We start from the raw sequence: 26,635 nt of genomic DNA on the forward strand, positions 1-26,635 counted from the left end.
ACACAAGGGCTTATAGAGAAGATTAATCAGGAAATGCTGGGCACGAGTTTGTTCAAATGGCTTTTAAAAAGGTGAACATTGTGTGAAAGATACTGATCCTCAGTCTATGACCTGGAAATTGAGGGTTTTGAATCATCCAAGGAATTTAAAAATAATCTTTTCATACATTACTATAAATATTGTAAGTATCCACATGCTAGAGGAAACACATCTTTCCAAGTAGTAACAGGATTCTCTTGCTGAGCACTTTGGGGGTGGGGGGAATGGCTCGGTCCATAGTTTATTATATTCATTAGGTGCTATCGAAGTGGCTATCCAACAGCAATTGAGATATAATGCACTTAAACTTTTGAGTGCGCATGCATGTATGTGTCGATGTGAGAGACGGACTAAAAAGGTTTGCTCTGATAGTAGATATTTTAATTCCCTAAATGATTCCACGGATACCCCCACAGTTTGCGGTCATGCTTATTGTATCACATGGGTTGGAGACTCTAGCATTGCTTTGGAGATGAAAAAAAGAGTCCAATTACTCTCTCCCTGCCATCTCTCAGACTTATAAAAAGGGGTAAGAGTATATGGAAGCTATGCAAAATGTACAGTGTTAGGGATAGATGCTGATGATATAATACTGTTAGGCTTAAATAAACATATTCTTTCTTTGTCGGTGCATGAGGCATGTTCAGAAGAGATTTATGACAGCAAATATCCACATTGTGATTGGCTGCATCCTTGGTTTTAGCAAATAAACCGGATCCAGAATAAGTCTTGAGGAGTTTATTTATGGGTTACATGGACTAGGAGCCAGTTTAAAGTCAACCAGCTCCAACCAACAGAAACTCAAGAATGACATATAAACATTCCAACGTAACTAGGCAGTGCAATACTGTACTTAAAGGGACACAACACTAGAATTAACAGATGGGAATAGATCATATTACTACATTACCTTCCCTTCTTAAAAATAAAACAAAATAAAAAAATAAACCAAAACAGAAGAAAATAAGTTAACAAAACCAAACTTCATTCCCTGAACCTTTCTGGTTTAATGATGGTATGGGAACCTTTCCTGGAAACACCAGGTACTCTTTCCAAATTGGAATTTGAATCATTATTACTCTTTAAAGGTGAACATTGGTTTGCATAATGAATGTTATCCACCTTGCTCAAGTTTCACCAACAACCACCCTCCACTTGAACAGCATTAGCAACAATTTTAACAACAGTGACAGGTGGACCAAACTTACTTTCACCTTTGTTGACATGAACCAATTTCCTTATTTTAACTGTGTCTCTAACATTCAGGATGGAAAATTTTGACCCCCTTTTTGTGTCGTAACTCAACTTTTGCATTGCCTGAGTGAGGGACGAGTTCTCTTTTACAAAAGACATTAATTTATTGACATCTGACTCAGGATTAAGCCTTTTGGATATCCACCCTGGACCGAAAGAGGTATTGGGTTTCCTTCCCCTCATCAATTCAAAGGGAGACACTTTTGTTGAATAATGTGGGGTTGTTCTATAAAACCATATCATGCTGGTAACCGATTTTACAACATCATGATTACTAGCTTTAGCCTACTTTACACAATCTCCAACTACCAGGTTCATCCTCTCAACAAGTCCATTTCCTTGAGGGTGATAAAGAAAACTCTAAATGTGCCTTATACCAGAGATAGACAAGAATGAATCACACTCTTTACTAACAAATTGCTTACCATTGTCTGAAACAAGAATCTCTGGAAAGCCTTCTCTAGACCACACTTCACCTAAAAAGTCTATGATAGTCTTAGTATGAGCTTCTTTAACTAGCTTGTTTAGATGCATAATCAATTAAAACTAACATGAATCTTGAGCTCCCACTGAGACAAATATAGGGTTCCATGACATCAACACCAACTTTTTTCCAGGGACGGTTGGGACACCCAAATGGAATGAGGGTAGGAACAGAAGTTTAAAGCGACTTATCAGATAACTTACAAATACCACAAACCATAATAAACTCGTCAACTTCTGAGTCCATTCCAGGCCACCAAAACGTGTCACGGATGCGACACTTAGTAAACGAAGCACCCAAATGTCCTTCATGAGCCCTAACAATGATCCCCTTCCTTAATGAATGTGAAGGAATGAGTTTGTCATTTTGCAGTAAAATTTCATCCTCCACAGATAATTCCTCTTCAATTTTAGAAAAAGGTTGAAGGGAAGAAGACAAAACCTTCTCCCTAGGCCACCCACAACTAACAAACTTACAAACTTCTTGCAGTACACAATCATTGGCAAAAGCTGACTTCCACTCGTTCTCAGAGCAGAACTTTAACTCCGGGATGTCCACACCAGCTACAAAACAGTCTTCACAATCTTCATCAATGAGGTCTGAGAAAGAAACATCATCCTCATGGGAATCTAACGAGGGAAAACGACACAGAAAATCTGCTCGCCCCTTTTTTTTTTTCGTCCAGAGATATGTCTAACATTAACATGAAACTGTAATAATTTACTAACCATTCTCATGATCCTGGGAGTACAGCATTTAGTGAGAGTTCCACCCAAAATATTTACTAAAGGTTTATGATCTGTTTGGAGCAAAAATCGTTTTCCCCACACGTAAGATCGAAATTTCTCAATAGCCCATGCACAAGCTAGTAATTCCTTTTCAATGACTGAGTACTGTAACTCAGGCGATCTCAAAACCCTAGAAGCAAACCTTACTGTTCTTTCAACACCATCCTCAACTTGAGTTAGTGTTGCGCCCAAGCCAACTTGACTAGCGTCAACTGTTAAACAACATGGCAGGCTCGCATCAAGGGGTTTGAGTACAGAACTCTCACTTAAAAGGCTCTTAACTTCTTGAAAAGCCGAAACACAATCATCACTCCACTCAAACTTGGTTCCCTTTTTAAAAGATTGCTAATGGGACGAACTATTGTGGCATAATGAGGAATGAACCTCGAATAGTATTTGCAAAGCCCCAAAAGAGATTTGACTCCTGTCTTGTCAGTAGGATTATTGGCATTGGAAATAGCTTCTAAAAGACCAGGTCTTGGTTTGATACCATCTTGATTGATTATATGGCCTAAATATTCCACTTCTGTGCAAAGAAACTTACACTTTTCTAATTTTAGAACCACTCCATGTTCTTGAAATAGGCTCATCACTTTGTTTAGAATAAGGTCATGTGCTGAAGTGTCTTTAGCAGAAATGAGTATGTCATCCTGAAAAACGAAAACTCCATCAACCCCTCCGAGAATGTTATTCATCACTCTTTGAAATACTGACGCGGCGTAAAGGACATGCCCTATGCACACTGCAATGAGAATCAAATATGGGATTGTATCCTGTTAAGTCAAAACATATTCGCAACACAGCTGCCAAGAAAATCACAGTTCCTTTAGATTGATAAACTCTTCGTTTAAAAGTTCTTGCACGCCAGCCGACACGTGTTTAGTCGCACTTGGAATGTAATTTCCGCGACTCCTCAGGGCTTTAGGAAAGGAAAGGTGTAGATGAAGGTCACTTAGCCGGTAATAATTCTGACCCGAAATCGCTCAAGACCACGTGTATTATGTAGAAGGCCCACGTCAAGGACCCGTGAGTTCGGGTATCAAGAGCTTGTGTGTGAGATCTTGGTCATCAACTTTATTCAGAGGTACAAGAGTGGGACTTGTTAGGTCTCCACGGAGGTCCAATATACCTTAATGGTGTTTCAGAAAGTCTCTTATCGCAGGCTGGTGGTCAGTTACATACGGCGAACGTATCAGTTCCTGTGTGTTGATGAACCTGGGTTGCCGGTCTTGCTTATTCCTCAGCGCTGCAGGTTCGTAGGGTGGGTCGATCGTGTTCCTGGTAGTGGTCCACCTTCGTACCTCTGAATAAAGCGTACTTACTTTTTTTACAGGGCGGGGTCTCATTTATCTGAGCAGTTACCGGGTGAGGTGAGGCTAATACCTCATACAGGACAGGTGAGTGGACCTGTTCTCTACATATAAATTAAGCCACTGAGTTTGGCGCGGAAAAAGGGCCTGCATGTTTTTCCGGTATGTATCCTCACAACTACTGTGTTTCTTTGTGATTTTTTCTTCCAGGTGTGAAAATCACTCTGCCTGTATATCCGTAATGTGACAATGCATAATTGTATGTTTTCACGTACTCATTAGCTTTTTTTTAAGCAAAGGTCCTGAAGAAAGCCTGGGCAAGTAGCCCATTTGGCTGAAACTATTTGACCACTTATTTCGATCAGCTGCATATTTGGTACACGCCGCGTCTGCACTATTTTTATCAGGTTTGGGAGAGATATTTTATTAAAACGTTTTTTTCTTCTATATCCTTTTAATATCTTCACTCACTTGCACTGCACTAATCTTTTTCCATCACCATACTTAATAGATATCCTTTGTTTACATCATAAGATTAAGTGACCAAACTGGTCATTAGTCCTTTTTTATTACTCCATGTGGAGGTCATCGGAACTGATATGAAATCCGAACCACATGATCTGCCTCTGTGTTGAAGAGGTTGAGTGGTAGGAAGGAAGGATATCCAAATGATAACACTGCCAATTCTTGGCAGTTGATGGAAATCTGACTGTTTCGTAATAGTCTCTGTCTCTGATGGTAGTATCACTGATGGAATGAAACCTTTCGCTGAGATACTATACAGTGCTAATAGGCTACATAACGAGTTGTTGTGTTTTCTCTTTTTCTTTCCTCTTTTGACCACCAGATTGTTGTGTTATTGATGATAACTTTCACCTGGAACATCCCAAAGTGCCTCTCTTATTGCAGATCTTTGGGATTTTAACCTGAAACTGTGCAACCACAGTCCTACATATGTTACAGGTCACTTGTTAGACCCAATTTTGTCCAATCTCTCTGACTTATCGATCTGCAGTGCCCTTCAGGCTGAGAACTACATCATTCCTCACTCCCTCTTATTTGTTCTCTAAGGCAAAAACCAGGAGCTGGTCTAAGCTGAAAATTCCAGCCTCCAATAGTGTACTTCATGACATCAGACCGGACTCTAAACAACTGTCGATTTCGGACCATGATCTTATCCATAATTGACTTATGGGGGCTGTGAAACAATTCCTACGAGCCTCTGTAAAAAGTTCCGGCCGACTTTTGGCTCCTGCCCCTTGGTTTAATGATTGGTTCAATGAAATGCTAAAATCTGAAACAAAACAATGTAAAGTCCTTAAAAGGCTTTGGAAACAATCCTACAAAGACAACTCCAAAACTAAATAAAAAGTAGCTCAAAAACATATCATGGGCTTTGCAAATCTGCTTGAGCCGACTCCTACTCTAAAAAGTTTATATGCTCTCAATATCATGCCAAAACACTTTTTAAGGTAGAGAAGGAATTGTCGTATGACCCCTGTAAGTCGTCAATCTCCACTCCTCTTGCCCACACACACTGTGAGGAACTTGACTTCTTTTTCACCCAAAAAGTTGAAAATATTCCTTCCCAACTGACCAGCAACTATTCACAGAGAATACAACAGATGATGCAGAGTAATTAGCAGTCAATTAAAATGTATTTTTTGCTAATGAATCTACCCCTCAGCCTACTGCTAGCCCTTCATCCAAACCTAATACCTGGCTTCCTTTGGACATTTTGTCTTTCAATTGTATTTTCAAATTCGTTAAATCAGCCTCTCCGTTAGATCCTCTTCCCCCTCATTTGCTTCATCAGCTGGACCCCAACTTATTAGCCATGATTATGGACCTTTTTAATTCTTCTTTGAATGAAGGGGTGGTTCCTCAGAAGTGAAAACATGCGATGGTCCTTCCGTTCCTAAATAAAAAAATCTTGATCTTAATAATTACCCAATATTCGTCCTATTTCTTTGCTACCCATTTTCACTAAAATTCTGGAGAAATGCGTTAATAGCCAGCTAACCTCTTTTGTGGCATCCCAGAATTTCCTTCATCCTCCCAGTTCGGCTTTAGGGCAGGTTACTCAACAGAATTTACCCTTTTGAGGTTAACCAAGTTGCTAAGGCAGCGCCTGGATGAGGGAGAAACAGCTGCACTCATCCTACTAGATCTAAGTGCTGCCTTTGACTCTGTGACTCACCATGACCTCCTGGATGGGCTGATGGCTCTTGGTTGTGATGGTGTGGCCCTAGAGTGGTTCTGCTCTTTTCCTAAGGACCAATCCTTTCAGGTTTCTTCTTCATCTGTCAGGTCCAACTCACATATCTTGTCTGGAGTTCCACAGGACCCAATACTGAGTCCATTGTTATTTAACTTCTACTTCCGCCCACTAGCGGTGGTGGTGGGAACATCTTGGCTGTCTCTTTTCTCCTATGCTGATGACACTCAGATTATCTTTTCTCTGTCATCTGCGCAGGGGTCTTCTGATCTTAATTTTGATTTGAGTAAGCTCTCTCTCTGGATGCATAACAACTTGCTCAAACTCAACGGGGATAAAACAGTTGTCATACTATTGGGCAAGAGGTTCGATCTTTGGATGTCCTCGTCACAGGCCCATTTAGTTAGTTGCTCCGCCTACACTTTCAAACAAGATTAAGAACCTGGATTTCATGGTCGACCAATCACTATACATGAATCAACAACTGGATAAGGTGTCGGTTACTTCCTTTACGGTACTGAAATGGCTGAAAAAAGTTCTTTGGGTCCCCTTCCCTGAACAAAGGCGTGTGATCCAAGCTCTTATTATCTCTAGTTTGGATTACGGCAATGTGTTATATCTAGGAGCAGATAAATCAACTATCTCTTTTGGCTACCCAAATTTGCCTCAGCCTCTATCCTTCTCCATGAGTTGAATTGGCTTACTGTGGCTAATCATATTAAGTTCAGAGCTTTATGCTACATGTTAAAGGCAAAATCCGGACTTGCTCCCAAATATACTCAGGACCTGGTCGCTCCATATCATTCATTGCGTCCTCTAAGATATTCTCTACAGACTTGGTTCATTCTACCAAGATTTCGCCTGTCCCATATGTAAGTCATTCTTTTGACTAATTAGGCCCTCAACTTTGGAAATTCCTTTCAGTTTCTTTGAGAAACTATGACTCCCTTTTTGCTATCATAGGGATTTAAAGACCTTGCTCTTTTAACTCGCTCACTTAGATCTCTGACGTCCCCGCTAGTTTGCCTTGCACCAGGAAACTTCTTGGGGTAGCTGTGTGCACTTAAAGTCCCTTAATGTTGACTGTAGAATTTGCTCTTAGAAGCAAATAGCACTCAAAAAGTTAATAAAAGTTTGTGCTGGACTGGCACAAAGTCAAGAGATCAGTCCCCCTGTGATGTAACACTTTTACACTTCCTTCCAGAAGTGTTTCTAGATGCAGGAAAGTGGTGCACAGAACCAGCAAAGGGTTCAGAAGCTCTGGTTTGCCTTTTGGGGTCTCGGACTACTATTCCCACAAAGAACCTAGCCAATCCAAATAAAATCCTGGTGAAGCTTGTCAGCCATGGTGTTGATGCTGCGGGTAGCTCTTCCAGCACTTTTGTACCTGTTGCTGATCAGGAAGTACACTTGTTATTCTTTAACACAGACAAAGTTCTTTTGTTTTGAAGCCTTGTAAGTGCAGACCAAGGCTCCGGCAGGGCAATCCTTTGTCTCCAGATGTTTCTTTTGCGTCTTTGAGGGTCCAAAACACTAACCAAGGCTCGAGAAGCTCTGATTTGCCTCTTGGAGGTTTGGGACTACAACTCACACAATGCACATTGTCAAATAGTTTAATGTCTATGTGAAGCTGGTCAGCTGGGCTTGTCTTGATGGAGTTGATGCAGGTAACTTCTTGAAGCTCTTTTGAACCTGTTGCTTTCAGGTAGTCCACATCCTAATCTGTTGAAGCAAGGCAAATTCCTCTGTGAAACCCAGAGTGGGCAGCAGGTACAGTACTTCAGAGTAGCAGTCTCTCTTGGTGCAGACCAGGGATTCAGCAAAACAACCCTTTTTTCTCTTGATGTTTTCAGACAGGAATATGAGCAGGGCAGCTCTCTGATAATTATTCCAGTTTCTGGGTTGGCCAATGGGGGTGGGGGCACTCCGACCAATGGGGTGCAGGTTGCCGCCCTCTATGATAACCACATCCTTAGAATTGTGGCATTTTGTTGTCCCAAAAAGCAATTAGCAACAAGAATAAAAATGGAGAAAATATCTGAGTTTCAGGTATGGCTAACCCAACCCACAGGTGTGGCTACATTTTCCCTACACTCGCCTTCCAGCCCTTTTCCTATTCTAATTACAGGGGCTTCCATCTGGCTGGAAGATCAGGAAGTGGAGGTGGGCATGGTTCCTGTCCTTACTGTCTTTATCCTGTTGAAGACCAGTTCATATATTCAGCCCTTTTCCTGTCCTTGTATCTGAAGAGGCAGATCTCCGCCAACCAGATATCTCCCTTGTCTCAGCTCAGGCCACTTCACACCTAATCAAGGCATCTTGGCTCAGCCTGTCAAATACTGGCCAATTAGGAGAGGCTGCTACAGAGCTGAAGTTGATAACTTTCGTAAAGCTGTAACTTCTTTCCTGCCATAGTTAGAATACATCCAAACTTAACAGGTTGCTGGGTTTATTGCAACTATTATTTTCACACTTTGAATTATTTTTCTAACTGGCTCTTGTCAAAAGGAAGACTTTTTTAATGTTAAAAAAATCTTCACAGCAGATGGGGCAAATAAGGAAACCTGGCACTCATTCATAGTATGCAAATATTTAAACAAAGGGTCAACATACTAGCGATGCCTAAAAAGTAAGGATGTCAGCCGTGTATCCCCAAAACTTAGATGGTTTACAACAAATGAAACAAGCCTCCAAGCCCAGCAAACTATTCAAACTACAATTGTACAATTATAATTCAGAGGTCCATGTGTTCCTTAGTTTCTTTCTTTATTGTTCAACAGCCAGCCAACATGTGTTTTGTCACTGAGTAATTCACCCCACAACTTCCTCTGGCTTAAATGGTACAGGTAGATATATTAATTGTATTTTCTGAGGCTCTAACCAGGACTACATATTGTGTTTTGCTAAATTCCACTATTCCTTAAATAGTTGTTTACACATGTATACGCACTCACATAAAGTCCAGTGATCAATGATTCTCTTTGTAAGATCCACTCAGTATGTGTATGCGATTTGAGGCGAGTCCACCTTTCTTACCGGCCTTTCTATGTTATCCTATGAAGCTAGCAATCTACAACGGGGACAAACAAAATTGGCATTTTGTTTCATCACCAGGGAATATAAAATATATTTTATATTGTCCCTGCTAATTTTAGGATTGAACCCTACTCTTGGGCCAGTCAAGGGTAGACTTTAGGGGTGACATATTTAAAATATGGTAGTTAAAGAGTTTGGCGGTATCTTTAATTCAAAAGTCACATTTGGACATAGTTTTATTTAAAAAGGAGTCTGCAAAGCAGGGCTGCTTACAAATCCCCCATAGGCTGAAACATGTCGACCGTCCTGCACAGCGCCATAGGGTAGAATTTCTACCAGGCGTTTTTTAACTTTTGACACTCAGGCTTCCGTATGTACACTTTGTTAGAGCCAGGGTAGTCAATTTTATTTCATCACTATCACTTGAGCACTGCACATCATTCTGTCCACTTTATGGTTAACACCATGGCTAGATTACTGACATCCATTTCCACACCAGCACTATATGGCCAGATGTGGTATGGTATGATCAGCGAGTCCCACGTGACGTAAACTCCACCAAAAAGGGTAGTCTGATGGGATTCTTTCTAGCCTTCTGTTGCCAATAACTACCAACAGCACTGATGCACATATGCATCCTATTGTTTCTTAGTCACTGGTATAGTTACACACCATCCTTCAACCTGGTCTGCTTTGTTGTATGTTTTGTTTACAAATAGCAGGCACCATATCAGTGCACAGTTCAGTACATGCATTCGACTCGCCCTCTAAATTTGCCTGTCCTACAATATACAAGGGACTTGTAGGTACCCTGTCAGTACTAATTGTAATTGCACCTAATTACCAAACACCTTTTACGCAGAGCACTGATCCTGAGTCTGGTTAGCAAAACCCAGGGCTCAGAGTAAGAAGTCTAGCATCGAATGGCCCAAATGGGGGCAACAAGTGGGGGGTCAGCAGCAAGAAGTCCTGTTTCCATATACACATCCCCCAAAGCAAACATACCCAGGAGACTCAGCCCAACCCTGGGAGAGTTTTCCTCCACCAAATCCTTAAAAGACAAGGTGTAGCTAGTCAGCTGGGCTTGTCTTGATGGAATTGAGCCCAGATGTCTTCCTGAAGCTCTTTTGTACCTGTTTCTTTCAGAAAATTCACTCCCTAATCATTTAAAGCAAGGCAAAAACCTCTATTGTGAAGCCCAGAGTCTGAAAATAGGTCCACTCTTGGTGCAGACCAGGATTTCAGCAATGCAGTCCTTCTTCTCTTGATGTTTCCAGGCAGGAATTTGCGTTGCTTGGCAGCTCTCTCATATCATAGGTAAGAAGTAGGGGTGTATCTGGTTCCTGTTCTTACTGTCTTTCTCTCTTTGAAAACCATTTTGGCTACCCAGCCCCCTTCGTGTCCTAGCATCTGCTACAGCAGATCCCCTCCCACCAGATGTCTCCTTTGTATCTGCTCAGGCCACTTCACACCTAATCAAGGGAGCTTGGCTCAGCCAGTCAAACGCTGGCCAAACAGATAAGGCTGCTACAGTGCTGAATTTGAAAACTTTAGAAAAGCAGTTCTACAACTTCATTCCTGTCATAGTTAGAAGAAATCCAACCATTGTAAGTTGCTGTATTTAGTGCAACTATTATTTTCAAACCTTGAATTATTTTTCTAGCTCCCTTCTGTCAAAGGATAGACTTTATAAATGTATACAGAGCCTTCTAATGTTGGCCTATGGAGCTAGCAATATACAATGGGGTAAACAAAATTGGCAGATTTTCCCTCACGAGGGCAAATAAAACATTTTGGAGCAGATTTATAAGAAACTGACGCATCTCTGCATTAAAGGCGAAATGTGTCAGTTTACTTGGGCCTGTGTGCGAAACCCTTGTGCCACCATGGATGCATCAGATTTACAATACAGCGCACTATGGCGCAAGGATTGACAAATGCATTAGAAATTCTGATGCATCTGTTGGCGCAAAAGTCGTGTCTTGCTGGAGTCGTGTCGCAAGCACGGCGCAACTTCAGCAACACACGGCCTATTCCCAGTACACTGCATCACTCCTTATGCCTGCTCCAAGCAGGCGTAGTGTTTTGATGCAGAGGCGCCTTAGAAGTGGTGGAGTGAAATCTTGTAGTCAATTTGTGGTTATTTTTTGAAAGTTTATTTTGCTGTCACTTGTTCGAGATATTACAAAGTGCAGTTTGAGACTCAACAGCTGACACGTGTTTCGTCCTTACATGTTCATATGAACCAGGGCTTCCTCAATGCTTTTTACTAGGTCAACGTCAGTTCTTAAGTTTTCCATTAATTACAAATATGTATATTATTTCAAACTGTTTCAAGAGTAAAAATGTGTGTGCGGTATGTACGGCATCATCTGTCTTGGTAAGGTCCCGATCATCAGTCATTAACTGAGGTCCAAAAGGTTCAATACCTCGAGATCAGCATCCTCCTAATACAGAATAAAAGGCAATAATACCCAGGAGGAGAACCCTTGGACCTTTCCGCTGAAACTAAATCTTGAAGATTTCACTTCTTCACTTCTACGAGGCTTTTTTGCTTGGGTACTCCTACCCTGCATACATTATACCTATCGTAGGTATAATGTGACGCAGGGCTTTATAATGTGACGCATCTCCCTAGATATGTCACATTTTACATGGACCACAATGCAGTGCTTTGTTTACGCCACCGCTGTGTTACAAAAAGTGTTGCAACGGCGGTGCAAAAGTAATGCAAGGGGCTTGTAAATCTGCCCCCTATTATTTTGTCCCTGCTTATTTTAACATTTCACCCTAACATTGGTGCACTTAAAATAGACCTTAGGGGTGACCAATAAGCAAAAAGAAGGGTTTTTGAGATTTTGGAAGTATCTTTAATTCGAAAGTTGAATTACAGGAATTGTATACACATAGCCAATGATGCCAGATTCCGGCTTTTTGAGTCAGCTCATAGATGCAATACATCCCAGAGTGGCATTTTAGAAGGCGTTTTCTCAGTTTAGAGTATTTACAAACTAAAACATTTTTCCAGCATGTAGTAAAACTGGATGGTCCAAGTGGGTGATCTGTATTTAAAAGTTATACTAAGCCATGCAGATTTTGCTATGAACTGGGTTAGGCTGTTAGAGGCATGCGGGTAAGCATGGGCGAATTTTGCGAATCTGGCATTCGCAAATTTTTGCGAATTTGCGAACTCGCAATCCGCAAAATCTGCGAAATCTCGCAAATTTGCGGATTTTTTTTTTTTGTGTTCGCAAGGGTTTCTGCCAGTTCGCGAGGGTTTGGTACCAGTTCGTAATTGCGAACTTACTTGTCGGCTCGCAACGGTCGCGACTATGTTGTTTCTACATCTGGTTCATCATCACAGGTTCCCAGCACCCTCTGTTTCACCACTGCCACCCTCTGGTTCATCATCACTGTAGATTATGGGGGGAAAAGCAAGCACACCTGCCCGGCTTCAACTGACATGAATTAATTTGGGATTGGTTTATTGATGTGTCACTGTTTTAAAATTCCAGGTCTGGCACCTGCTTCCTTATCAGTAATTTGCTTTCTGTTGCAGTGCAATTTTTTTTTCCAGGACGTTTGTGGCCTACTTGTAGCTATTCTATGAGCCTGCTGTGAGGGTCAGAGCAGGGTCATGTAATTGTTGCAACTAGCAACTGAACTCTGGAGGGGCCCCAGTAAGGAAGCACTACAGGGAATGGTTACTAATTATGAGTTTGAACTCTTGCACCTGCTGAGTGTTTTCAGTTTTGCAAAACTCTTTTTTCTGGATCTAAATTCTTATCCTGCCTCGACTATGACTCCCTGTGGTATTACTAGATTATTCTTATTAGTCTGTCTGTGTAGCTAACTAAGATTGCACATTTGGCAATTCCATTGGACTCCCATTCTAGTCAGCAATAGCTCTATGCACTGAGTGCAGTCCTCTGGGATTGTCCATAATGTCTTTTCAAGTCTTCTAAATGTTTATGCTTTGAAAATTGCCAACAATAAAAAGGTGAATGACCACCAAGAAAGAATAAGATACTACTTTACGTTTGGTTTGGATAGTAGGTCAATCCATTCTACTACTGTTGCAGGGACAAATCTGCACAAACAGAACTATGGACACTAAATAATGCATTGCTTAGCTTATCAATTATAATAGGTGCTGTTAGACTTTCCACATACCTCAGTGATAACAGACTTTGTAGTTGAACCCCCAATCTCCTTACTGACTAGATAGTGTGGCAGAGTCATTTAGCTCCCAAAGTCACCGATGATTGATCCCCAATGATATCAGAGGCACGGACTCATGCTTGCAAAAATTCCAAAACCTTTAGCTCATCCACTCTAGTCTGGAGGACCAAAAACCACAGAGTCTATTTAAGTTTAAAAGCTTTATTAAAATTAAACACATTTATTAAAATCAAGTTTGTCATAAAAGTAAACGTTTAACTGAAAATGGAAAAGTGCTTAGTGCTGACGATTAATTGGACACATTTCTTGTGGTCGAACCAAGCTCTCACCTGGTTTGAACTTGATCCTGCTCGTGCTCTTAGAAGTCAAGCTTCTGTCTGTTAGGAGAAAAAGTGGTGCGTGTTAAAAATAAAAAGCAAGCATTCATCAGTTGTGCCAAAAAGTGCAGCAAGACAACAGCCTTTCCTGGAAAAAGGGACATTTTTACTTTAGAGTACACAGTCACAAATTATTACATTGTATTCTGTTTTTTTCACATTTCTTTCTTCCTCCTAGACCAAATATTATAGTAGTGAGTGGTGTATTCTAACATTAATAAATGTACTTTGTAGGTGGAACATCTGGAGGCGGGGCCAGCGCGAAGGTGGTGGCATTGCACGAGGGGAACAACTCTGGGGAGGAGGCGGTGCAAGTGCCGGACATGCCTGTGAGGGATAACACGGTGGTGGCGGGCAGAGGTAAGCTATATATTCCTTACTTATTGAGATTGAAGACTGCAGAGTGTGCTTTCTGCACGGGTGTATTATATATCAACCAGGTAGTAGCCTCCTCTAAATGTACTTCGACTTAGCTGTGAAGTTTTTAGCGAGAAGAATCCCAATCAGATCTGAGATGAACTTGATGGATGGGATGAACGAAAAGTGAAAGAAGGGTGTAAGTAAGTGTGGAAGGACAAGAAATGTAATGATGACTGGCAAAGAAGAATGATATGTATTTGCTTGGTCCCCGAGGTGGCTGGGAAGGAAAGAATATGGTATGGTGCATGGCTGGGTGAATGATGAAGCAAGGATGGGTGGAAGGAGAACAGCCTGGGTGGGTGAAACAGAAACTGTATGTGTGCATATACTTTGAATGGATGGATGCCTGGAACATGGTACTATCTGACTCTTAGATAGCATATGTGTATCTAGAGAGAGTAGATGGTCACTGGATGAACTAAGTGTTACTTTGAAGAGCATGTAACACCGCACCCGCACGTCCGTTCCAGTGTAGGAAAGGCAAGGAAAAGAAGTTGTAATTTTGTCCAAATACTACCATGAATAGTAGCAGTAGTTTGTATTGCAACTGCAAGCACAGCATATATCCGGTTATTATGGTGGACACTCCTTACCTCTCCTAATAACTTTAGTTTAGTAGTAGTACGTCATTCATGTGTGGGTGTATCACTGTTCACTCAATAATAAGCAAAGCACCTAAAGTCATCTCATATGTCATCAAATACATCCCATGTGAAGTGATAGATAATCAGATTATTTAGCTTCTTCATTTTCCTTTTCTAATACTCATTTGCACTATAGGGTGAAAGCTAAATTAATTAAGCAGTAGCCCTTCTAAACGAGTATTCTCAGTGCCACCCGTAATAGAAAAGCATGAGCTTCACCACCTGCATGTACTGGACCGGTACAGTAACGCAAGTCTGTCTCACTCCTCATGGTGCGCGCTGTTTTTCTCGGGTGCAAGTTCACTGCGCTGGCATTATGCCGGCTTGCATAAGATAACGTACCAATTTTCCTAAACAAGAGAGAAGAAGAAGAATAAGACTGGTGTACTGTCATAGTCGACTGTAATGGAAGTCCATAGTGCTCGTAGAATTTGTTCCTTAAACTCCCACTAATGTTAGAGCAAGGATGAAGAAGTTGGAGGTTACATAGATACTGTCCTCAATAGTTATGTACTTTGCTTTCAATTTGCTACTTGTACTGTGACACAACTTTCTGCTCAATCATTTTGTGTTAATCTTAAGGAGCATTGGTTACAGACTATGTCTTTCTTTCTTCATATAGTTGCTCCTTCCAAATCAAACAGACCATCAAGGAGGAGGGAGCTAGCTCGAATGGCCCGGCAATGGAGGCTGGATGCCACTGTCGCTGACTGGTGGCCCTGGAGGAGGAGGAGACGCAGTCTACCGGTACAACAACAAGATCCACTGGGACAGCGGCATCCTCCTCCGTGCCCCCACGGGCTGTCAACCAGCGCAGTGCTCCAGCGGTACGGAGCCGGGCTACCAAAGCCAACCACCACCGCCGAGCAGCAAAGAGAGCAGCTGCCCCCCACAGGATTTGCAAGGCACGCCAGCGCCGCTTATGCCTCAGAGTGTCCTACCTGGGGAAGGAGGTCCTAACCTATAAGAACTTGGTGGAGGGCCTCCGCTTCGACCATGCCACCCTCTGCAAGGAGCATGATGCCCTGGCCGCTAAAGTCAACAGCACCCTGCCGTAGTGTCCCTTACCCCTTTTTTAGAGACTTTTGGGGGGTGGGAATTGGGAGTTGGTTTTTTTGTGACTTTTGAAGGACAATCGTTGGGGTTAGGGAGGGTCTTGTGGGAGATTATTTTGTTAGGGCTATAAAAATATACTTTTTGAAACTTTATCTGACCATACCTGTTTTTTACTGCTTTTGATTCTGGTGGGTGGGGTTTAACAGTAAGTTTGTTTTCCTGAATAGTCCTAGGACTTTAGTAGTACTACTACTACCGTCAATCCAATCTCTCGTCTCTCCTAATACTCCATTATACTACCTCCAACCAAACGCTTATCTTACCTGTAATTTGTGTTTGAAAGTAGGGCTAGGCCCAGGGCTGGCTCCACGGGAAATGGCGATTAAGGTTGGCAATCCTGGGCGGATGAAATGTCCTCCTCATTGCGGTGGTACTAGTGGTGTGACACAGTGGCAGTTGCATGCCTATGGAAAAAAAGAAAATGAAACATGGTTTGTCCTTACTGTAGCATTACAACGATACAATAGAGAATATAGCAGGTGACAGTACACTAGAACAGTGCCACAATGTAGCCTAACAAATGGTAAAATATAACTTGTACTTGTGTTGGATTTCTTTGACATTGGCTACTACAACAAGAAATAGTACTGAAGCTGAGTAAGTCAAGAATATATCCTCGGATTCCCTCACCAGCCTGTGGCTATGACCTTATCCTCCCCAGCAAGTGTGTGGAATTATTGATGTCATTTAGTCACACATCAAGCAAAACCACACAGCCCGGGGAAAGAGGGTTAGGGTTTGGAAAATGGATGGGAATGGGGGTTTCTTTTTGGGTAGGTTTTGTTGAGAGAAGAAAAAAAAAGCACAGCATGGACAAACAATAATTGAAGATAAAGAAATCTTTGGGTACAAAGCTAACCATAAATCTTTTAAGTGACATAAAGGAAGTGCATGCACTACTGCATGCATTGTTACTGAAAAGTGAGTAGTACTAGAATGCGACAGTACAGGGCTGCAGCGTTTTCACTTTCCTATCTCGGCACTCAGAGAAACACTTCTTACATTAAATTAGGTTTAAAAAATAGCCGAAGTAAAACCTATAGAATGGCTGTAGGGATCAATTTAGAAGCAGAGAGAGATCCAAGAAATGCAGTCACACTCATAGAAGAAAACAATGGATACTGTATCTGTATGTTGTTGTAGTTGTCCTGTTGAATTTGGTAAGTAAGTTGCATGCAGCAAACAATTCCTCTTATTAGCGGCACTCCTCCATTCCAGCTGACGCTTCGTCCATCAATGTTGGTGACCAGAAGACACCCTGTCCACTGCCTGCCTGGCGGATGCTGAATTGCGGCTCGCTAATGTGAAGCCTGACTCCATCTTTTTTTCCCCATTGCACAGACTGAAACCCAGCCTGTAATTATTGAACGAAAAACAGGAAGTGATATATTACAACACCACTGATAAATAAATATAAGGTATGTATGCTGTGTAGTGCAAAAAGTCACACTTTGATTTTCCTATTAGACAGTACAATATTTTTGAAAGTGCGTACTCTGTCTCAGTCACCTTTTGAAGTATGGGCAAATTAATTTAGCGGATCTTTCCCCTTAAGCTAGGTGTACTGTAAACTGTGTTTTAGAACAAAATTAGACCTTCCCAGCAGTGCTCCCACCCAGACCCTTACTAAAGCCAGTCGCAAAAATGTAGAAGACCCCCAATCAGATCTCAAAAAACGAGGCCTAGCAGAAAACTGGTGACAAAACGTACTTTGAAAGTAAAAGTAGGCCCAAATACCCACTTACCCACCGTGGACTGTATTCAAACCACTTGCAAGCAAGCAAAAGTATCCACATCGCTCCAAGACTCGAAACCCCCCCCACCCAAACACATGCAATAGAAATACTGCTAACCCTAACGAGCCCTAAGTTAAGAATAGTGGCAAAGACTTTCTTTAACTATACCAAATCCCCCCTTTCCCACCATGGGTTTTCTTCAAATGACTTGCAACCAAAATTACACATTCTCACGAGTGCTCTAAGACCCCAGAACTCAGTTGCAAAAATCTAGAACACCCCGAAACACATGCAATCCTGCTGCTAAGGCTTACCCTAACGAACCCTAGGTTACAAAAAGTGCCAAAAGGCTTTTCCTTATGGATTTTGTCCAAACCACTTCTATCCGGTATTAGACCTTCCCAGGAATGCGCCAAGACCCGCCAACCCACCCGCCAAAAAGCACAACACCCCCAAACAGCCAAAAAGGAAAATCTCATACTCACAATATTTCTCGGCCTTCGGTCCAAATGCGCTGTGCAGATAGGTCATAACTCCCGTTTTCCACCACGGATTTCCTGAAAAGCAAATGCAATCAAGATTAGACTGTCCCAGCAGTGCTCCCAGACCCCCAAACTCACCCACAAACACCCGGAACCCCCCCAAAGAGCACCTGAAAGGCAAGCAAGTCAGCAAATACGCAAAAAAAATTCCGCCTCCGATTTGGTCCAAACCACTTTTATCCGGTATTAGAGCAATGGCCCCAGAGCCGTCAACTCACCCACAAAGAAGTAGAACACCCCCACAAGTGCTGAGTCTTTCTTCATTGGGCGTAATCCAGCCCTCTGCTTTGAGGAAAATAGGAGTCTGGAGCAGAAGGATAGAGGAGCATGTTCTTCTGAACTTATGAACCTGAGGAATGCAGACTGCGGCACCTTCGAATCAATAAGCAAACAAGTGAAGACAGTTCTGCTGATGGGCTTGTTTTTGTGATTAGGTGATTAAAGTTTGAATTATATTAACTGTGCACAACAAAGAAAGACAGACACACAGGAATAAAAGTGAATAAGGACAAAAAAGAATGTTATTGATACATTGTCTCATTTTCAGGGCTCGGTGTCAGGGAATAAGAATAAGGCTTCGTCATCATACTCTGCGAATTCAGGCAGGGTGAGCTCAGTGTCACCTAACAGAGAAGAAATTCCCTCATCTACGTTGCTGTCCACCTCGTCTTCATCCGGCGTGCTTTCCGTACTTTGTAATCTGGTGGTATGAGGTGCTGATTCATCTTGATCATTGTTAACCTCTCCACATTTTTGGGCGAGAGGCGGCTCCGTTTGGGAGTTACAATGCCACCAGCACCACTGAAAACACGTTCAGAAGACACGCTTGTGAGTGGGCAAGACAAGTAGGTTAAAGCCAGGTTGGAGAGCTGTGGCCACAATTCTTTTTTCCCATGCCAATACGCCAATGGGTCAGTATGAACATAGACCTCTGTAGAATCATTCAGATAGTCCTGCACCATCGACTCAAGGTCCTCCAAGGTTCCTCCACTTTGCTTAGCTGTTGCTGTGACCTTTTGAGAACCAAACCCAAGCAGAGTTAGCCATCCTCTTCAGCATCCAATGTTACTGTTGTGTCTGGTGCAGATGATCCGGTTGCCGGTGTCTTTAACGGCTGATTGTTTTGACTGGGGATGGCCTGTTGATGCTGATGCTGATGTACTGCCTTTTCCTTCAATGAGCTGCTGTTCTCTTTCAAACCTCTTGGCTGACAAGGCTAGCCAACGTTTGTACTTTGTAACATCTTCATCAGCAAAAGGAAAGAATGCTCGGCCTGCCAGCACCTTTTTGTAGCGTGGATCCAGAATAGTAGCACAAATGTAATGCTGTTCTGAGTGGATCATTTTAAGACGTTCATCACCTTGTAGGTGCTCTAATAATTTCTCTGCCAAAACAAAAGGGTCTCGGTTTTTTTCATCTTTTTGAAACACAGAAGACACCGCCTTCAGTTGGTGCTCCAGCATGTACAACAATGAAATAGCTTTTCCCAAATTACAGTCTTCCTTGCTGACTGCACGCGTGAAGACCTCAAAAGGACGAAGCATGTCTGTCAGGCTTTTAACTATTTCCCATTGCGCCGCATCCATCCTCAGGTCCCTCTGAGCTGTACCCTGTTTTAAGAAATAGTGATCGAGTACCGTATACTGCTCATACAGACGCTCAAGCATGTAGAAGGTTGAGTTCCAACGTGTTGCCACCTCCTGGATGAGTGCTTTCACTGGCATTCGACGTTCATGTAGCAGGCTCCTCAGATGCTTCCGGGCCTTAAAAGAATGGCTGAAATGGTTGCACATTTTTCGGCAGGTGTCTTTATTACTCAAGAATTTTTTAACAACCAGGTTTATACAGTGCGCCAAACACGGCACTCTGAAATAGTCACCCAGCTCCATGGCCTTAACTACATTGGCGCCATTATCCGTGGAAACATAACCAATCTGGCGTTTTTTTGGGGACAGCCAGTGAAGGACCTTTGTGTTAAACTCATCCAAAATGTTTTGTGCTGTGTGACGTTTCTTCAAGCCAAACATGGCTAGTGTTGCATGTTTCCGAGCAGCTTTAAAAACTTGGTCCGGGTCAACACCTGCGTTTAGCTTTGCTTTAACCCCTGAAAAACAGACCCAGTGTGCAGTGATGCACATGTAATCAGCGCCTGCACCACTGGTCCACATGTCTGTTGTCAGATGTATAGTGTGAGCAGCACTCTTCTGCAAAGCTGCCCGAATCACCTCCAGCACATCTTCATGTAGTGCTGGAACCGCAACTCTGGCAAAATAGAACCGGCTAGGAACCTACCATTTAGGGCAGAGCGCTGCCACTAATTCTAGAAAACCAACCCCTTCTACAAAAGAAAAAGGGAGAAGGTCCAGAGCTAGCATTTTAGCCAGCTTAGTGTTATACAGACACGTCAGTGGGTGGTTGCGTTCATATGGCGCTTCTGTAAACAACATGTTTCTAATGTTGCCCTGGACCAAGCATTTACGGGATGATGATGATTTCTTCGACCCAGTTACGCTCGCTGATGAACTTTTCCGCATTGGTGTCTCACTCTCTCCCACACTCTTAGTGTGGCTCACATGGGGTGTGCTGCTGACAGGGGTACTGGGTGTAAGTGAAGTGTTTGACACGTCTTCTTCCTCCTCGTCATCATGAGATGAAACATCAACGTTTTATTGACGTGCAATTCGGGCTTCCTTGATCGCCTGTAGGTGCGCAAACCATTGGACAGCGTGCTGTCTCTTAAGATGACCTCTCTGGCCTCCGGTACCATAGTTGGTACCAAACTTACCACGACTAACTGCAACCTTACAAATGCTACAAATGGCAAAGTTTTCCTTTTTTGGGCAAACACTAAAGAAGTCCCAAGCTGGGGACTTGAATTGTCTGTGGGGGCCGGAGGAGGCGGCGATACTGGTAGTGGTGGCACTGGTCATGCTGCTAATGCCAGATGAAGTGGAGGATGTGGATTGCCGAACTTTAGTACGTTGTGCACTTTCACCACCACTAATTGAGGTCGAGGTGGATGGAGGTCCCTTCTGGCGAGGAAGAAATATGGAAGCGGAACATGTTAGTGTACTAGTTAACTCCAAGGATTGTTGTGTTTCCATTGCCTCCTCGTCGACATCATCATCACGCTCAGCAGCTTCTCGTGCTAGGGTCAAAATGTCTGTTTGCTGCATGCCCACTGGGGCTGCAGTGACCTTTATGATGACTGGGTCGTTGTCGTGAGAGCCTTCATCATCAGCAGTATCCACCACTTCTTGTTGATCCTCATCACACTCCATAACTATGAGTTTTTCGACAACCTTCCTTTTACGCTTAACTACCTTTGTCAGATCATGGTGTGCCTCACTCTCAGACGGCCGTGGTGGTTTCCAATTTTCATCCATATCATCAGAAGGAGGTGGGCTTGAAGAAGATGTAGACACCACCCTTGATCTTTTCCTTGCTAGGGATGTGGAAGACAATGAATGATCATCAGAAGGAGTGGCTTCCTCAAATGATACCTCGGCTTGATTGTCGATTTCCTGATGTGCCCCTACTTCGGGAGGAACAACTATTGTGGGCACTTGTGACCCTCCATGCACCTCTGCTTGCGCATCTTCTTGCTCTGCCTCTCCTTCCACATGTACTTGGGCTTGTACTTGCACATGTGGTTGTTGTTGCGGCTGTGGTTGTTCAACACTCGTCAGATGAGATACAACAACCTGTGTTGATTGAGGGACATTGCTGCTACTTTATTGCGATGAGCCAACATCACTGGTCGATGGTGATTGAACAACTAGACTAAGTGCCTCTGCAGCACTCAAGGGCTTGGACTTAAGTTGGCGTGGTGGTGGTGGTGGCACTGAGCCCAGTGGAGCGGGGGTGCTGCTCCCAGCTTGGTCCCCAGCAGATCCCGCTGCTGCTGCAGGCGTACTTTTTTTTTACTCCCAAGAAATGTGGCGGGCGGCACACCAGTCTCCTTGGTAACTTGCTTCTTCTGCTCCTTACTGGCAACTTTCTTGCTAGAGTAGCTATGGGGACCTTTTTTTGGGGCCATCTTCTTCAGAGCAGGTCAGAACAGCAGGCCGCAGTTGCACGAGTTGCAGAGTTGTCTGTGGCCAGACGTGACGTCGCGTGACGTTATGCTGCACACACACACCGCTGCAGGACTTCTTCCTGGCACTGGTGGTTCTCTTGAGTCTTGTGCACCTAAAAGCAATGGAAGACAGAGGAACATCAGTTCAGTTATACACCCCAAAAAAATCGAAAAACACAGAAAAATCAGCACAATCCCATGCCATCCATGATGTTTAAATTCAAGACACCCCACAGAAAGACTAGGTACATGCACCACTCACTACCCCTGGTGAAAAGGCCACAACAACAGCCCAAAAAAACGAAAATCACAGAAAAATCAGCACAATCCCAAGCCCTCCATGATGTTTAAATTCAAGACACCCCACAGAAAGACTAGGCCTATGCACCACTCACTACCCCTGGGCATAAAGGTTGAAAGCTAGGCAAAATGGTTGCAGACCTAAGAACACTGCCTGCATTCAAAATGGCCCCCTCCCTCCCAGCACATGGCCAGGGCCTGTAGCAGCACTCAAAATGGCCCCCACCCACATGGCCTGTCCCCATGAACACCCCAAAAAATCGAAAAACACGGAAAAATCAGCACAATCCCATGCCATCCAGGCCCTCCATGATGTTTAAATTCAAGACACCCCACAGAAAGACTAGGCACATGCACCACTCACTACCCCTGGTGAAAAGGCCACAACAACAGCCCAAAAAAACGAAAATCACAGAGAAATCAGCACACTCCCAAGCCATCCAGGCCCTCCATGATGTTTAAATTCAAGAACCCCACAGAAAGACTCAGTCCACCCACCACTGAGTACCCCTGGGCAAAAGGCCCCAAAACAGCCCAAAAATCGAAAATTCCAAAATTGTAGTTGCAGCAACTGTAATGCCCCAAACAAACTTACTTGTGATATTTCTAATCCAAAAGTGATCCAAAGAAAGTCAAAAAGGCCTCAAATCCAAATATCCAGCAGCATCCACAAAAAGTAATCCTTCCAGGTGAAGAATCAGAATGAAAGTGACCAGCACATGAAGAAAGCACTGGGAGGAGCCTGCTGGACAGGAACAGGAAGCTGGAGACTGTGGGGCACTTCCTCCCCCCCCCCCCAAAATGGACTCCTTGCAAAAAAAAGTGCAGGCACAAGTCAAGTTATTCTGATAAAAATCATCATTTCCAGAAGGTTTATGCTGCTTGCTCGTGGATTTCTTGTGCAGAATTGCAAATTTTGTATTTTCGCGAGTGCGAGATTGTTACTGCCCGCCGCATCTACAAGTTCACAATTGCAAACTCCCGCGATACGTGATCACGGTGTACTCGCATTGACAAACTCTCGCAGTGCAAGGTGGCAAGCCGCGATGACGTAATCGCGCTCGCCAAACTCCCGCGGGATCCCGCAGCAAGATCCAAAATCGCGCAGCACGCGCAAAATATTGAGAAAAACAACTCGTTAAACGCTGAATGACGGTAAGTGAACGCCGCGCGCCTCAAAATTGTATCACCAAGAAAAAAAAAAATCCGCTGCGTGCGAATTTGCGGATTTTTGGTAAATTTGCGAGCGTTCGCGGATTGCGAATTTACCGAAAATCCGCAAAATCCGCGAGCGGAACGGATTTTCCGCCCATGCTTACATGCGGGGTACTTCACATTTCTGTGAATATTGAAGCAGTGACCCGTAATTTCCGCTAGCTTAGCTGGAGTCAGAAAATCTGAGGGAGGCTAACCACAATGAAACAACCGTAAATGTCATGTATGGCAAAATGCAGTTGAAGACGTAGATGGTTGGAATAAATCCACTCCCTCACGGTTTATGGGTGTCTGAAACAATACATGAGGCACACTAATACCCCCCTGCCCCATAGCGTTAATGGGGTTTGGAGTAATATCTTAGGTAAACAAGTTAGAATGTACACTAGTGGCAGTAATGTCGATGATGGTGTTATGTAGTAGAGAGTGGTGTCCATTATGCTTCTTGTGATAGTTGCAGAAGGAATTTTTAAGTATCTGAACAGGGTGTGTATAAGACATTGAGGTGACCTGCCCCCACAGGGATACATAGAAATTTAAATAGTCAAAAATTCTGACTTGTATTAATTTTAGGACAGTAATTCAGGATATGTTTGTTTTCTTTGCAGTATCCCATATAATGAGGAATAAAGTAACATGGACTGAGGTTTAACTTGATGCATTCTGGGACACAACGTTTGAACTAATTTTATGTGATAAGGTGAGAATAGGGCTTCCAATACGGGAACTAATTTTGGATTGGTGACATAGAAATAGACAAATTAATTTAGATGCATAATATCTATCTATTTTAAAAAAATGGCACTTGCAGCAGGTTGGATGACAACCATGAGGATGCTGAATACAAATATGTTATGATCTACCAGGAGACAGGATACGATTACAACCTCATTATTAGAATACACTTTCTATATATCTATGTTTAAAGACAATTTACAATGCTCAGCAATATAATCAAAAACATGAAATGTAGTGATTACTAATTATTAATTGCAGGGAACATTTTAAAAGGATTGTCCCTTTTCGAGCCAAGATGAGGTATCTTTGTTTCTTTTGAAAATAGTGCTTCAAAAGAAAGAACTTGAAACTTAAGGTAATTACATATATAATGAGATATGGAATATGAAATTGGGAAACCATACGTAACTAAATGAGCAGGGTTGGGTATGGTTCTCTGCAGCGAAGATATAATGTAAAGATACTTATAGTACTGTTCCACTGGGTAGGTTTAATTTGGTATTATGTGTGAATAGGAAATTGTACAAATACTGTCTCAGTTTTAATTATGAATTTGACATAGAAGAATGTACAAAAAGTGTATGTGGACAAGGAGCTGTTTAAATACTTTTTTGTTGAAAAGTATTAGGTTCCATGGTATGTATTCCTATTAAAAAAAGTTTTGTTTTTTTATAGTGTGTGAGCAATATGTCTTTCTGAACTGAACTGAACTTTCTTTTTTGCCAAATTATTGATGCACATTCTCTGTATATGTAACAACTCTGAAGAAGCGCAGCCTGCTTAAAACAAGTGTTGACTGTATTTTCTGTACAAATATACACAACAAATGATCAACTAAAGGAAGAATAAAAGAAACCTACCAAAGAATATACTTGTGTGATTTTGGCAATGTCTCAGTATTGTACACATAAATATATATGCATGTATATCTATATCTATATCTATATATGTATCTATTGATCTATATAATCTCTCTCCATTTATACATCTATATATCTTTCTATATATATCTATCTATCTATATTCATCTATATATAGATATCTATATATGTCTGTGTATATTAAAGATAGATAGATAGATAGATAGATAGATAGACAGATAGATAGATAGATAGATAGATAGATAGATAGATAGATAGATAGATAGATAGATAGATAGATAGATAGATAGATAGATAGATAGATAGATAGATAGATAGATAGATAGATAGATAGATAGATAGATAGATAGTAACCTACTGGCAGTCGCCAGTAGGTAGTTATAGTTAGGACCTACTTACCATTGGTAAACTCTTTTTTAACTTGTCTACATCTCTACATCTCTGGCGCTGTCATATCTTCACAAAATGTTCTCCAAAAAATGTCAAGTTGGGTCTTGTTGTGCATGAAATGTTTTGGTGATCCATCAAGCGGAGCCCGAGAAAAAGGGGAGGGGGGGTACAAATCTTTGTTTCCGTTCTTAATTTTCATTGGAAAGTAGATACGAGAACAGCCTGAAACACTGATTAGATTTGCACCAAATTTGATAGAAAGGTAGGTGTTGGTCCAGAATGTGACTTTTTTGTGATTTGGTATAAAAACGGATTTGGTGTAAATCAGTTAGGTAGTTTTAAAGTTATTAAAATAAAAACAAATTTGTATATATAGGGATGTGACCCCTCCATAAATCCCCCGATCTCAGTTCTGATTTTCTGCCAGCACCTCAACCACAAAGTGTTGATATCCATCTCGGAACTCAGCCTCAGCTGAATCCCAGCAAAAATTGAAAAAATAAAGAAAAGGGGACAGGGTAAGAATACCCTGACCTCCTAACTCTGGTGCTAGGGTCCCGCAAGGACTTTGCCAGGGATAAAAAGCATTTTAAAAAAGAATTTGCAGTGAAAATCATGAAAGACTCGTGGATTTGTTGCAGAATATTTTTTTTAAAGTGCAATCTTTTGCACTTGTTTTCGCAAATGCCCACAGTTAGGCAAGGTCTGATTAAAAAAATAAAAGAGGGGCACACAATGCCCCTTCCTGAGGCTCTTCTGAGCCCCCGGGACCACCATCTTCTGAGGCTTTACTGAAATTAAGGAGGGAGGCCTTGGGGACACCCTCTCTATTGGGTTCTAATTTTAAAGTTTAAGTTAAAGTTTGTAGATTTATATAGTGCAGATTA

General features: G+C 42.3%; 1 protein-coding gene across 1 annotated transcript in view; it reads right to left on the reverse strand.

Annotated features, from left to right (window-relative positions):
* Nucleotides 1-26,635, reverse strand: part of LOC147733211 (mucin-5B-like) — a 1,334,855-nt gene that overhangs the window by 45,937 nt on the left and 1,262,283 nt on the right. The window lies entirely within an intron of this gene.

This window comes from Lissotriton vulgaris, chromosome 2_1 (genome assembly GCF_964263255.1).
Source record: "Lissotriton vulgaris chromosome 2_1, aLisVul1.2, whole genome shotgun sequence".
NCBI classification, from domain to species: Eukaryota; Metazoa; Chordata; class Amphibia; order Caudata; family Salamandridae; genus Lissotriton; species Lissotriton vulgaris.